This window comes from Eschrichtius robustus, chromosome 11, assembly GCF_028021215.1.
Source record: "Eschrichtius robustus isolate mEscRob2 chromosome 11, mEscRob2.pri, whole genome shotgun sequence".
Classification (NCBI taxonomy): Eukaryota; Metazoa; Chordata; class Mammalia; order Artiodactyla; family Eschrichtiidae; genus Eschrichtius; species Eschrichtius robustus.
The window spans coordinates 57,396,532-57,411,991 of record NC_090834.1 but is presented as its reverse complement, the minus strand read 5'-3'; the positions used below and the strand labels follow the sequence as shown (position 1 = coordinate 57,411,991).

Below are 15,460 nucleotides of genomic sequence, written 5' to 3'. Positions count from 1 at the left end.
GGGGAAGGCCCTGTGAGGCGGTGCCCGTGAGCTGCGCGCATGCGCTCAGCCGCTCAGCTGCTCAGCCGGCGGAAGGCCAGGGATGGAGCGTTTAAACCTCCCGCTCCGCGTCCTTTCTCCGCTCCGCCTCAGTCTCCGCCAGGGAGGGCCACCCTGAGTCTGCGCGGTTTGTACGGCGACAAGTTTCATGTGCTACTTAATGCTTTGGTTCAAATAGTTGCTGGGCATCTGCTCTGGGTGTTTTGCCTATTGTTGGGGTACCTGGTGAGAGAAAACTTTTTTTTCCGGGAGACGTTCACATATTAATGGAGGAGACAGAATTATAACAGTAATTCTGTTACAGTAGCGTAACAGTAGATAAAAGTACCTGAGGATACTGGAGGCGCCTAATCCAGACACCTGGAGTCTTAGCTCCAGGCAGAGAATGGCCTGGGTAAAGGTACAGACGGGAAAACATTCTGTGCTTCTAGAACTCTGAGCTGGGCTCTGGGAAAGTACCTGCCTGAGGGGAACCTACTCTGGAGGCAGGCTAGAGCCCAGTGCTTCTTCTGTCTGTACACTTGGGGGATCTTGTTAAAGTTCAGATTCTCATGCAGTAGGTCTAACAAAGTCCTACGTGGTGTGGATACTGCTGATACCTGGGCCGTAAGAGCCGAGGCACAAGGAATGGAGTTAGTCTTGTCACCCTCATGTACTGTCTGATTTTGCACAAATGACTAATCTTTCATTTCTTTTTTAAAAAATATTCACCGGGGTACAGTTTATTTACACTGTTGTGTTAGTTTCTGCTGTACAGCAAAGTGAATCAGTTATACATATATCCCCTCTTTTTTAGATTCTTTTCCCATATAGATCATTACGGAGTATTGAGTAGAGTTCCCTGTGCTATACAGTAGATCCTTATTAGTTATCTATTTTATACATAGTAGTGTGTATGTATCAGTCCCAACCTCCCAATATATCCCTCCCCCCAATGACTAATCTTTCTAACCCTATTTTCCTTTTTTGTAAATAGGAGGTTAAAAATGGTGTCTGCCTCATAAAGTGGTTGTGAGGATTAAATGAGGACACTTGTAAATTGCTTGATATGGTGCCAGGACAGAATAAATGTTCAATAAAAAATGTTTCAGAGAAGTTAAGTACCTTGCTGAAAGATAAACAGCAGGTAGGTGACAGTGTCACTCTCCTCAGATGAGTTTATGCCCTCCCACAATTTCAGATGCCACCCACATGAATATGACATTCAAATTTATATCTCAGGGGCTTCCCTTCTGGTGCAGTGGTTGAGAATCCACCTGCCAATGCAGGGGACACAGGTTCGAGCCCTGGTCCAGGAAGATCCCACATGCCGCGGAGCAACTAAGCCCGTGCGCCACAACTACTGAGTCTATGCTCTAGAGCCTGAAAGCCACAACTACTGAGCCCAAGTGCCACAACTACTGAAGCCCGTGCACCTAGAGCCCGTGCTCCACAACAAGAGAAGCCCACACACCACAACGAAGAGTAGCCCCTGCTCGCAGCAACTAGAAAAAGCCCGCACGCAGCAACAAAGACCCAACACAGCCAAAAATAAATAAATTAATTTAAAAAAAAACAAATTTATATCTCAAGCCCAGCCCTTTTCTTTCACCTCCAGACCATTATATCCAACTACCTACCTGCCATCTCTTAGATATTTTAAAGGCACCTTGCATTAGTTTCCTAGGCTGCTGTAACAAATTATCACAAACTTAAAACAACACAAACTTATTCTCTTACAGTTCTGGATATCAGATGTCTCAAATCAGTCTCACTAGGCTAAAGTCAAGATGTCATAAGGGTTGGTGCCTTCTGGAGGTTCTGAGGGGAGAATCTATTTTCTTTTTCAGCCTTTAGAAGTTGCCTGCATTCCTTGGCCCCTTCCTTGCATCACTCTAACCTCTTGCTTCTACTGCCACATCTATTACTTTTCTAGAATCAAATCTCCCTTGCTTCCCTCATATAAGGACAGCTGTGAATGCATCTAGGACCCTCCCATCTCAAAGTATTTAACTTAATCACATCTGCAATGTCCCTTTTTGCCATATAAGGTAATATTCACAGGTTCCAGTGTTTAGGACACAAGTATCTTTGGAGGCCATTATTCAGTTTACCACACACCTCAAACTCAACATATCTAAAACTGAGCTCATGATTTTCCAGTATTATCCACTCAGAGAATGACACCAACCAACCATTCAGTTGTTCACCTACCCTGCCCCGCACCTGCAAACTCACTGTGAACTTACTAACTCAATACCCACTCCCAATCCCCTTTTTCACTTCTTCTAAAGAGTCTAGAAAAGTTAAACAGTTGATCTTCCAGCTTCCCTGGCAGCTAGGTGTGGCCTGATGACAGCTCTGTCTAGTAGGACTTAAGAGTCTGTTGGGGGGTTTCCGGGAAAGGGTTTCCTTTCCTGATAAAAGAGGCAGTTGTTATGGATTTTGCCCCTTTTTTCATTCTTCCTGCCTTGGACTTGGTCATGAGGCGTGGAAGGCACATCATGCTGGCCCTGACATCACTGCGCTGCTAAACAAATCCCTCCTACCTCCAGAATTCTTATCTTCTTCTTATCTGAGGAAACACATACACACATCATCATCCTTATGTATTTGAGCCACTGTTGGTCATTGTCTGCTCCTTGCAGCTAAAGTATTTCTAACTGCTATTGCCAAGTCCTGTCTATTTGACTTCCTTAATCCTCTCACATTCATCCACTCTTCTCCACCCCCTATTCTCTTCTCTAGCCTAACTGATTTGCTTTCAGCTTCTGGTACATGCCACGTTCCCTCCTGTCACTGCACCTTTATACATTCTCTATTTGGAATGTTCTTCCTTCTCCTTGTTAAAAAACAAAATTCAACTGAATAAGTCTTAAGGATCTTCTTGGTTTTATTCAATGATTTATGAATCAAGCAGCATCCAATCTAGCAGACAGAGAGGAACTCTGAAGAGCTTTATGGAAAAGACGACTTTTATAGGCAGAGGGGAGCAAGAACAAAGGAGTTACGCTAGGCAAAAAAGCAGATTGGTTATTGCAAGTTTACTTTCCCTATAGGGGACGCCAGGGGTTTATCGGGCAGATTACTTAGCTAATGCTGATAAGGTGATTCCTGATTTCCTGGTTTAAGATTCCATTTCTGGGAGGACAAAACTGTAATTGAGTCAAGTCTCAGTTTGGTGGTGTGGAGCTTAGCATAAGTGATTCTATTTTGGGCCTGTTGTCTTGTTTTTAACATCTCCCCAGGCTAGTTACCTCTCCATTCTTTAGCTCTCAGATCAAGCACCACTTTCCCAGGAAACCTTCCCTGACCTCCCTTTGTGCACCTGTCAGCTGAGTGCAATCACACATTTGTTTGTGTGATTATCTAATTCCCCATTAGGTATTCATACCATGAGTGCTGGGACCTTCTCTGTTTTTACTCACTATTGTAGCAGCAGAACTGGCACAGCAGCTGGTACAACATATGCACTCAATATTTGTTGAATGTCATGAATGTCTGGAACATGATTCCAACCCATGTTTTTCCTACCCCTGAGTCCCTGCTTTTTTCCCTCACAGTACACCACCCAGAATGAGTAGATTTCAAACCTGGGGAGATATTGTGCCATTTTTCCAACTGCATTTGCTCACTTTGTGTCTCTGTGTTGCATTTTGGTATTCTTGCAATATCTCAGACTTTTTCATTATATTTGTTATGGTGATCTGTGATCAATGGTTTTTGATGTTACTGTTGGGGAGAGGGAAATTTCCCCCTCTACCCTTCTTGAGTTCTTGCGGCTGGACTAATAATAAAATTGACACAAGACAGATTAACAGAAGAAAAATAAATTTTGACTCATGCACATGGAAGTCCCATAGAAGTGGGACCTAAGAAGTGGCCATACAGGAAGCTTTCATGTTTTTTAGACAAAGAATAAATTTGTGAGGAATTGACAGGACTAGGAAACTTAGGTTTTGGGTGCCCAATTAATGAAGAATCTAAACAGAGCTTGGGCTTGGGTTAGTAAATTAAAGAAGTAACAAGGTTTATTTATATAGGCTTCTGGGTCCCGAATTTCCTATCTTTGGCAGTAAGGGTGTCCTTCTACCTCCAGATGCAGGGGTGCACCTTTCACATGAGAGATTTCTTTCCTGCTTTCAGGGAGACAGCAGGGAGAATCAGTGTCCCTCTTGCGTTGGCTATTTCTTAAGTAACTTTAATTCAAAATAATCAATATGCCATCGAGGCACATTTTGGGGTGGCCTACCTTGGGCTCCAACATTACTGTTGTTTTGGGGTGCCACGAGCCACGCCCATAGAAGATGGCGAACTTAATGGATAAATGTTGTGTGTGTTCTGACTGCATCACCAACTGGCCATTGCCCTGTCTCTCTCCTATTCCCTGAGACACAACAATATTGAAATTAGGCCAATTAATAACACTACAATGGCCTCTGAGTGTGCAAGTGAAAGGACGAGTCACACAACTCTCGCTTTAAATCAAAAGTTAGAAATGATGAAACTTAGTGAGGTGGGCATGTCGAGGTAGGCCTCTTGCACCAAACAGCCACATTGTGAATGCAAAGGAAAAGTTCTTGAAGGAAATTAAAAGTGCTACTCCAGTGAACACATGAATGATAAGAAAGCAAAACAGCCTTATTGCTGATATGGAGAAAGTTTTAGTGGTCTGGATAGAAGATTAAACCAGCCACAACATTCCCTTAAGCCAAAGCATAATCCAGAGCAAGGTCCTAACTCTCTTCAATTCCATGAAGACTGAGAGAGGCAAGGAAGCTGCAGAAGAGGCGTTTGAAGTTAGCAGAGGTTGGTCCATGAGGTTTAAGGAAAGAAGCCATCCCCATAACATAAAAGAGCAAGGTGAAACAGCATGTGCTGATGTAGGAGCTGCAGCAAGTTATCCAGAAGATCTAGCTGAGAGAATTAATAAAGGTGGCTATACTAAACAACAGATTTTCAAAGCAGACAAAACAGCCTTATATTGGAGGAAGGTGCCATATAGGACTTCCATAGCTAAAGAGGAGAAGTCAATGCCTGGCTTCAAAACTTCAAAGGACAAGCTGACTCTCTTGCTAAGGGTTAATGCAGCTGGTTACTTTAAGTTGAAGTCAATGCTCATTTACCATTCCAAAAATCCTAGGGCCCTTAAGAATTATGCTAAATCTACTCTGCCCATGCTCTATAAATGGAAAAATAAAGCCTGGATGACAGCACATCTGTTTACAACATGGTTTACTGACTATTTTAAGCACACTGTGGGGTCATACTGCTCAGAAAAAAAGATTCCTTTCAAAATATGACTGCTCATTGACAACACACCTGGTCACCTGTGAGGTCTGGTGGAGATCTACAACGAGATTAATATTTTCCATGCCTGCTAACACAACATCTATTCTGTAGCCCATGGATCAGGGAGTAACTTTGACTTTCAAATCTTATTATTTAAGAAATATGTTTCATAAGGCTATAACTGCCACAGATAGTGATTCCTCTGATGGATCTGGGCCAATTCAATTGAAAACCTTCTGGAAACTATTCACCATTGTAGATGCCATTAAGAACATTCTTTTTTAAAGATTATTTTATTATTTATTTATTTATTTGGCTGCGCTGGGTCTTAATTGCGGCACGCAGGATCTTCATTGCGGCATGCGGGATCTTTTTTTTAGTTATGGCATGCGAGATCTTTAATTGTGGCATGCAGAATCTTTAAGTTGTGGCATGTGGGATCCAGTTCCCTGACCAGGGATGGAACCTGGGCCCCCCACATTGGGAGTGTGGAGTCTTAACCACTGGACCACCAAGGAAGTCCCAAGAACATTCTTAATTCATGGGAAGAAGTCAAAATATCAACATTAACAGGAGTTTGGAAGAAGTTGGTTCCAACCCTTATGGATGACTTTGAGGGGTTCAAGACTTCAGGGGAGAAAGTAACTGCAGATATGGTGGAAATAGCAAGAGAACTAGAATTAAAAGTGGAGCCTGAAGATGTGACTGAATTGCTGCAATCTCATCATAAGACTTTATTGGATGAGGAGTTGCTTCTTATGGATGAGCAAAGAAAGTGGTTTCTTGAGCTGGAATCTACTGGTGATGATGCTGTGAAGATTGTTGAAGTGACAACAAAGGATTTAGAATACAGTAGTACATAAACTTAGTTGATAAAGCAGCAGCAGGGTTTGAGAGGATTCACTTCCATTTTGAAAGAAGTTCTACTGTGGGTCAAATGCTATCAGTGTTGCACGCCTCAGAGAAATTGTTTGTGAAAGGAAGAGTCAATCGATGCAGCAAATTTTATTGTTTTATTTTAAGAAATTGCCATGGCTACCCCAACCTTCAGCAACTACCACCCTGACCAGTCAGCAGCCATCAACATCAAGGCAAAACCCTCCATCAGCAAGAAGATTATGACCTGCTAAAGGCTCAGGTGATGGTTAGCATTTTTTAGCAATAAGGTATTTTAAAATTAAGGCATGTACATCATTCATTTTTTTAGACATATTACTGTTGCACAATTAGTAGACTACAGTATAGGGTAAAGATAACTGTTTTTTTTTTTTTTTGGCTGCATCAGGTCTTAGTTGGGGCACGCAGGCTCTTCAGTGTGTCACGCAGGCTTCTCTCTAGTTGTGGTGTGGGCTTCTCTCTAGTTGTGGCGTGCAGGATTTTTTCTGTCTCTAGTTGTGGTGCGTGGGTTCCAGAGTGCATGGGCTCTGTAGTTTGTGGCATGTGGGCTTTCTCGTTGAGGCACATGAGCTCAGTAGTTGTGGCGCACGGGCTTAGTTGCCCCGTGGCATGTGGGATCTTAGTTCCCCAATCAGGGATCGAACCCACGTCCCCTGCATTGGAATGAGGATTCTTTACTATTGGACCACTAGGGAGGTCCCAAGATAACTTTTATATGCACTGGGAAACCAATAATTCATGGGATTGCTTTATTCCAATATTCACTTTATTGTGGTGGTCTGGAACTGAACCTGAATATTTTCGAAGTATGCCTATACTTCCTCAGTTGTGACTTATATTCTTACCTTGTAATCCAGATGGGAAATTCTGCTTATTCCTTGGTTTCCAGGCAAATCTGCTCATACACAGTATTTATGAATACAGAAGACTTTCTTGAAAAGCTGCAGGTCACACAGCAAATCCTTTAAAGTCCTTAGGAGTCAGTCTGGCCCTCTTCAGTCCTCTTTGGCTCCTTGGCCACATGGTGTCCCTCCTTTTTTCTTTCCTTGTGTAGTACCAGTCTTCCCATTTCTCTGGTCTTCCCTTACTCTCTGAAGCAAGAAACCTCTTCCACATGCAGAGCAATTTCAGGGCACTTTCTGCTCTTGGCCTCTTCTTCTACCCAAGAGCTTATCAAGGTTTTTTCCCAAACGAAGTCAACTCCTTTTCAAAGAGGGATTCTGGGGCCAGCAGTTGAGATAATCATTTCCCATTCCTGTGCCTAATTATATGTTTATGAGTGTTTCACCCATGGGTCTGAATCACGTCTTACATAGTTTGTTTTGTTTACCCCAGCTTCCTGCACTGAGCCCTCAATAACATTTGTAGAATAAGTGAATTGATGATTGAGAGAATGATTGATTGAAAAAACTGAATCAAAGAATGAATAGGTTGATGTTAATTTGATCTGATGGTTCCGAGGGATCTTTGCTATGCAAAAGAAAGGGGCTGACTAAGGGTCTAGCCCTAATTCTAGTCCCAGTTCTGCCTCTAACTTGCTGTGTATCCACAGGCTCTCACATTTCCTTTCTGTACTTTGGCTGTAAAATGAGAGGTGGCTCCTAGTTATTCCTTTCTGTTCTATCAACCACACCTCATTCTTATCCCCACGTGATAACTGAAGCTTCACCATGGGGACCTAGTTGGCCTGCTGGGTAGCTTATTATTAAAACCCACCTGCCTGGCTAAGAAGTGCTTTCAAAGCAGAGGGCCCACCTGGAATTGTTTTAGCCCATGCTTCTTATTCAGCAATACCTGATTTTACCACCTACACTTTCCTCATCCTCCTCTAATGCCTTAGTTAAGCTGGATGTTGAATGAACTCCCTTTCATCCCTCCCCAACTTTATGTATTAAATCCCATCAGCCTTTTCCTAAGCCCAGCCCTCAAGCACAAGGACTATGTGTATGCACTTCCTTAACCAGGTTTATTGTCTCTGGAATTTCCTGACACTTTCTATAGGATTTCTGAAGGAAGTAGAGACCCCATGTGGTATTTTTGGCAAGGTTGTGGTTTTAGTTGCTTTTTCACTGGGGCCTTACACCTTGAGCAACTCAAGATGAGTCCTCAGAGGCAAGTGTTTGTGAGAACTGACCAGTTTTCATTCATTCCTAGCTCATTTATATCACTAAGCCACTGTGCCAGCAACTAATATTTTAATTTTAGTGTCAAAGAATATCCAATATTACCTTTCATATGGTATATTTTGTTAGTGGTGCTGTAATAGGGAAGAACAAAATCTGACTCCATGTTGGATCTGTTTCTTTTACTTTAACCTTTGCTTTCTGTTGGTTTTTTTTTTTACTATAATCACTAAAAGGATGTTGTCTATAGCTATTAGACAACATACTTAATGGTCTCCCTTGGGGAACCCTGCCCCTCTGCCTGAATGTTAAACTAACGTGCTTTTGTTCAGCTCACAGGGAAACATTCTGACCCTGCCCACCTGTGAACAGCTGCAAGAAAGAAGAAAATACATCCCCTCCCTGAGGCTGGCCAAACCAGGAGATGTTTTGCAAGACTTATGGCCTTTTTATTTTACTTCCTCACCTCCTCCCCCTCTCTGTTCTATAAAAGAAACTAGCATCCAGACCCTGATAAATGGTATTCTAGGACATTAGTCCACGATCTTCTTGGATGCTTGGCTTTCTGAATAAAGTCCCTATTCCTTGCCTCGACAGCTCATCTCCCCATTTATTGGCCTGTCACGTGGCGAGCAGAGCGAGCTTGGACTCAGTAACAAATTTGGCTTAGCCAGCCAGGAGTCTTGCTGTTCATGGCTAACTGGCCCCGATCAGGCAGTTTTGGGGCAAGGCCCTAGCAGCTGCTGGGACAATTTGTTTTAAGGATCTTCCCTTCAAAAAATTACTTGAAGTGACACTGGCTACCCCAGAGCTCGGCATTTGGAGCAAGGAATCAACAAACTTCTGCAAGTCGACAGACTCAATCTTTGTAGGGTAAGTCGCTCCGGTGTGTACAACCAGGAACAAATTCCCCCCTCAATTTGTTTTGCATTTGGTTGGGGTACCCTGTTGGAGAGGGGAATTGTTGTTGGACTCTGCCTGATTTGGAAACCAGTTCGTTGGCTTCTGTTTTGTGTGCATCGATGTTGGAATTTGTTTGCGCTTTTTGTGTTGGAATTTGTTTGCATCTATTGTGTTTTGGTGTTATCAAACTTATGAAAATGGGAAATACTTCATCTATCGCGAAGGAAAGCCCTTTGGGGTGTATATTAGATAAATGGGCAAAACATAGCCCTGAGCCTATGACTAAGAAAGAGATGAGATTCCATACGTAGAAGCATTTATGCTATTGCATCAGGAGGAAAAGAAGTCAGAGGGCTGCCATCTTATGGTGCAGCAGTCTGAAAGAAAACCCAAGGGGGAACCTGTTCTACAAGGGGAAGAGGGAGAAAATGAGAGTGGGGACATATTACTTCAAAACTTAAACCCTGCTCCGGCCTATCCAGCTCCCCCACTGGCCAAACACTCTGCACCAACAGTTGTTCCAACTACCCCCCCATGTCGCCAACATATTCACTCCTTTTACCACCTCCTGTTTCCCCTACCCGTGGAGTCGAATAGAAGTTTCTATGTTAACCCCCAGGGCACAGGGACCTGGTTTAGTATCACCATCTAAGACCTGACAGGGCACCCAATTTGGACTGGGAGCCACTTCCACAGCAGGGCAATTTCCCATGCGCCAATATCTTGTAGGAGGCCTTAATGCAAATGGCCAACCAGCTGGGTTTATATGGATACACAATTCATTCTTGACTTTGGATTTGCTTAACTGGAAAAACCATAACCCTGCTTACTGAGAGGACCCATTCCGTTTGACTGAACTTTTCACCTCTATATTTGCCACTCACCATCCCACTTGGGCAGACATTCACACTCTTATGAATATAATGCTTACTGGGGTTGAAAGGAGGAAGGGCTTTGGGAAGATTGCCCTAGACTAAAGAATAAGGAGAATAATAGAAGGAAGACAGGAGCCTCTCATATAAGAAAGAGAGGAACACTCTGCTAATGAATGAAGAGGCCAGGAGACTCCCTTGGGCTTGAGGCATCCAATTCTAATTTCCCCACAGGAGCCCCAGGTAACTATGACAGTGGGGAACAAATTGATTGACTTTCTAATAGATATGGGTGCCACATATTCTGTGGTAAATACCAAGGTGGCACAGAAAACGCCTCAGTCTGTCCTGGTCATGGGAGTTTCTGGAGAAGTACAACCTCTAGAATGCTAATTAGGGGACCCCACCCTGAAACATAGCTTCTTATATATGCCAGAGTGTCCAATCCCCCTTTTGGGACAAGATATCCTTTGTAAATTAAATGCTCAAGTAACTTTTTTGCCAGAACAGCTTGACATCAGGGTCCCACTGGAGCATGCTTTAAGCCTACAAATGGCACTAATGGAAACCCAAGAAAAGGAGAAAGAGCTCTTTCCCCCTGAGGTCATCCTAGGAGAAGCTTGCCTGTATCTTTGAGATGCAAATATCCTACCTGGTCTTCTCAGGAACCCTTATCTCTGCCATCTTTTTAAAATGCAAATTTTGAAAAGAGAGTAAAGTAATTTAGAAATTGACTTGTCAAGGATAAATAGAAATCCTAAATGTCTTTTCTATAAGTATTAGCAAAAAGATTCAGCCAACTAGACAAGTGAGCTTGATTTGTTCCATCTGCCAGAAACCCAATTTTAATCCAACCTCTTTTGTAAACTGATGAGTTTTACATTGCTGTACCTGACTCAGGGCTGAAATTTTGAAATGAGAACTATGAGGTTTCTCTGTTTGTGTGTTTGTATGTGTCTATGTGTGTCGTAGATGTATGGTATTACCAAAATTAATTCGTAAAAGAGCTCTACTTAAATGACTTTAAAAAAAATTAAGCACTTATATAAATACTCAGGAATATAAAACTGGCCAGAATGAATTTTGGGTTCACATGATCTGGAAAATATTCAACATTAAACTGATATCTGGTATTGAAGGTGGCTTAAACTCGTTGATCTAATTAATATAGATATGTCTTTAGAGTCATTAATTTAAGCATAATACCTTATTGTACCTAGGAATCAAAAAAGACCTTATTACATCTGTTGCAAGGAAAATAACTTGATAGGATGAAACTTTAAAGTAAATGTAGGGACTTTCCTGGTGGTACAGTGGGTAAGACTCCGCCCTCCCAATGCAGGGGGCCTGGGTTTGATCCCTGGTCAGGGAACTAGATCCTGCATGCATGCCGCAACTAAGAGTTTGCATGCTGCAACTAAGAAGTCAGCATGCCACAATTAAGAAGTCCAATGCTGCAACTAAGAAGCCTGCATGCCACAACTAAAAGATCCCATGTGCTGCAACTAAAGATCCTGCGTGCCGCAATAAAAATCCTGCATGCTGCAACTAAGACCCGGTGCAGCCAAAATAAATAGATAAATAAATAAATAAATACTAAAAAATTAAAGTAAATGTAAATGAGATAAGAGCTTTTAGGTAAACTCTATAAGAATAATTATGTTCTGAAAATTACCTAAGACAGTCTCTCCAGATTTTGATAACTATTACTTGCTTCTCGGTTTTCACTAGAAATTAAAGTTTTTAAGAGTTGGGGATTCTAATTTAAATATGTAATTAAAGCTACTAAAAATAATAAAACATTTCACTGTATAATAGGAAAGTGGGATATAGGTTTTGAGTAAAAAGGAGTTTTATGCATTGTCAGGCTGAGGTTAGATTAAACTTAATTGGTAAATGGATTTTATTCTTAAATATTCTATCTGACCGAATGTTTAAAAAAATTTTTTTTGGATTTTTTGATGAATTTCCTATCAAATTCTAATTAAAGATCTTTTGACTTCAGCTAGCTTTGGGATGCTTCAGAGAGCCCCTGAGAGCCTTCCTTATTGCGTTGGTTTGGCCTGCGGCAGAGCGTTCTTTGGGATTTTCCCTTTTGAGCCATCCTTGGTCATTCATTCAGCTTCATCTCTGATGGGACATTGGTTGGGGTTCTCCCCTTTTGGACTGATGGGGCATTGGTTGGGAATCTTCCTTTTGTGGGGCTAGGGAACTGTGACCCTGAGAGACCAGTTTGATAATGGGACTCATGTGTGACGATACCAGGGTATCCTTCCCTATTGCGTTGGTTTTGCCTGTGGTGGAGCGTTGGTTGAGATTTTCTTCCTTTTTGGGGGCTAGGGAACTGTGACCCTGAGGCACCTCAGAGAAAAAAAATATATATACTAAACTGACTAGAATTGGTCAGTATGCTAAATTACACAGAAAGCATTGTCAAATGAGTGATAAGCCTCCTCAGATTATATGGTATGAATAAATGTTATTAATATAAAATTGTAAAAATCATATAAAGCTCTGAAATTTACATATGTCCTGGCATAATGTTATAGTTTTAGTTGTTATTGTAAAATGTTGTATGTCACAACAACTTGGATAAGCTTCTTTGCCAAGAAGAATTGTAATGAGATCTTTAACCTTGCCTTTTTAAGACCTTTATCATTCATTGGCAGCTAAGAGTGATGCTTTGCAAAACTGCCACATCTTCAAGAAGGCATAAAAAGGAACTTTTTTAAAACAAATATAAGTTTCTGATAGCCTTTAGATAATGCCACTGGACTGGGTAACAAATGAAAAAACTAATGGAAAACCTGATTACTTCATCTAGATCAACAGGAATTAATTAATTACATGGGACTGAATGAACTGATGAACATGATTTATAACTTTTTGACTTTGGGAGATATACTAGCCTTAATCTTTGTTTTCCAGAAAAACCTTTTCTCTTATGCTATGGGCTACAACAAGTTGATAAAGTATACCCTTGTAAACAACGATGAAACATTTATCTTTTTCTCTCTACCTGGTCCTGCCAGAATTTGGCTTTCTCCAGCTGGCTCTCTTGTGGACTTGATGGCTTATTGTAACTGGATTACAAACAGTTATACTAAGCATTGTTTTTTTTTGTTTGTTTGTTTTGTTTTTTTTTTAAAACTTTGGGTTTATTTATTTATTTATTTTTACGGCTGTGTTGGGTCTTCGTTTCTGTGTGAGGGCTTTCTCTAGTTGCGGCAAGTGGGGGCCATTCTTCATCACGCTGCGCGGGCCTCTCATTATCGTGGCCTCTCTTGTTGCGGAGCACAGGCTCCAGACGCGCAGGCTCAGTAATTGTGGCTCACGGGCCCAGTTGCTCCGCGGCATGTGGGATCTTCCCAGACCAGGGCTCGAACCCGTATCCTCTGCACTGGCAGGCAGATTCTCAACCACTGCGCCACCAGGGAAGCCCTAAGCATTGTTTTAATTTGTTCTTTGTTTCCTAATCGTGATTTGCATCTCCCTGCTGCACTATGACGTGGTCAGTGTTACTAGCTGCGTTGCTTATATCCTGTCTATTATATAAGATTGTTGTCTCTTACAGTACCCAGTGTGTAACCAAGCCTCCAACAAAATTGATGATGGCTAAACATCTTGAGGAAATAGATCACGTTTATGACTCTTATAGAATAATTGTAATAGTGTGATTCTAAGTATGGGAAGAAGCAACAAGGGAAAAGATTTCCTGGATCATAATAGACTAGAAAGACAGAGGATCCAGAGAGTCTTTAATTATCAACAGGGCCTAATCCAGAAATTAGCACCTGGAGTGGCATATCAACAAGAATTTTTGCCTGATCTGGGATGAACCTCCCAGTGCTGTGGGACAAAATTTGGTCATGAAATGTCTCCCAAATATTTGTCGAATTCCTGACCAAGAGGAGGATCTGAGAAATGGAATATTTTCTGCCATATCAGTAAACAAAGGATGTCACAGTCATCAGCAATTGCAGCCACCACTGATGGTGAGCTGATGATCCCTGGGGGAACTCAGGAAGGAAAGAATACCTGCCATCTAGCAGCCAGCAGACTGCAGCCACTCCCTACGGTGAGCCTTGAGGAAACTCAGGATGTGAAAACACAGGATACTGACCCCAGATAGGTGAGGTGTATATCAAAGAAATGATTTCAGTGAGCCCAGACTCTTGCATCTTCCCATATGTAGAAAAGCACCAAATTCCTTAATTTGAGATTGCAATGTCCTTATGGCTGGAGAAGGGCAGGTCAGTCTACTTGTTTAATCCTGTTCTACTGAACAGCACAGCATTAGGTTCAAATAATTGAGAACTATTTACTAAAAATTCTGAGAATTATTCCCTGCCCAAGGCTGATCAATTCCATTCCATGATCACCTCTTGTCACCGCTACACAGCAGGAAGCAGTTAGAGTGGTCACTGCCCCTTATCCCACAAGACTGTGGAATGGACATTGACAGTGGGGAATTATAACAGGGGAGAACAAAACCTGACTCCATGTTAGATCTGTTTCTTTTACTTTGACCTTTGCTTTCAGTTGCTTTTGTTCGGTCTATAGCTATAGACATACATAATGGCCTCCCTTGGGGAACCCTGCCCCTCTGCCTGAATGTTAAACTAGAGTGTCTTTGTTCAGCTCACAGGGAAACACCCTGACCCTGCCCACTTGTGACTGGCTGCAGAAAAGAAGAAATTAACACATCTCCTCCCTGAGGCTGGCCAAAACCAGGAGATATTTTGCAAGACTTATGGCCTTTTTATTTTACTTCCTCACCTCCTCCCCCTGTCTGTTCTATAAAAGAAAGTAGCAACCAGACCCCGATAAAATGGTACTCTAGGACGTTAGTCCGCCATCTTCTCGGATGCCCAGCTTTCCGAATAAAGTTGCTATTCATTGCCTCAACACCTTTTCTCCTGATTTATTGGCCTGTCGTGTGGCGAGCAGAGCGAGCTTGGACTTGGTAACAAAGGGGTTCAATGTAATCAACCTGTTACCAAGAGGCTAATTGGTTTCCTTAAAGATTAGAGCTCAGCATTGATCTCTGCTACTGGCCTTTTAGGTATTTAGCAAAGGCAATAACTAGATCAGTTTTAATAAGAGGGAACCCATCCTGCTAAGCCCATGCATAGCCTCCCTCTTTGTCATCATAGCACTCAACTCCTGGCCCCATTGTGCTAGCGCTGAAGTAGCTGAGAAGAGAGGCTGACTGACATCCACAGGACAAATCATCCTCTCTCCTGGTTGTTGAGCACTTTCTCTATGGTGGATGTTCTCTTATGGCATTAACTTGGGATACAAAGACTTATATACTAACTCCCACATGTCCATCCACGTGTTTCTTGCCCAGAT

The 15,460-nt window shown here is 42.1% G+C and overlaps 1 long non-coding RNA gene across 1 annotated transcript; it reads left to right on the top strand.

Annotated features, from left to right (window-relative positions):
* The first annotated feature begins 75 nt into the window (after nucleotides 1-75).
* On the top strand, nucleotides 76-14,975 carry LOC137772041 (uncharacterized). Its single transcript, XR_011075451.1, has 3 exons — nucleotides 76-166; nucleotides 8,663-9,203; nucleotides 14,747-14,975. It is a non-coding gene; the product is annotated as an uncharacterized lncRNA (long non-coding RNA).
* The last annotated feature ends 485 nt before the right edge of the window (nucleotides 14,976-15,460 follow it).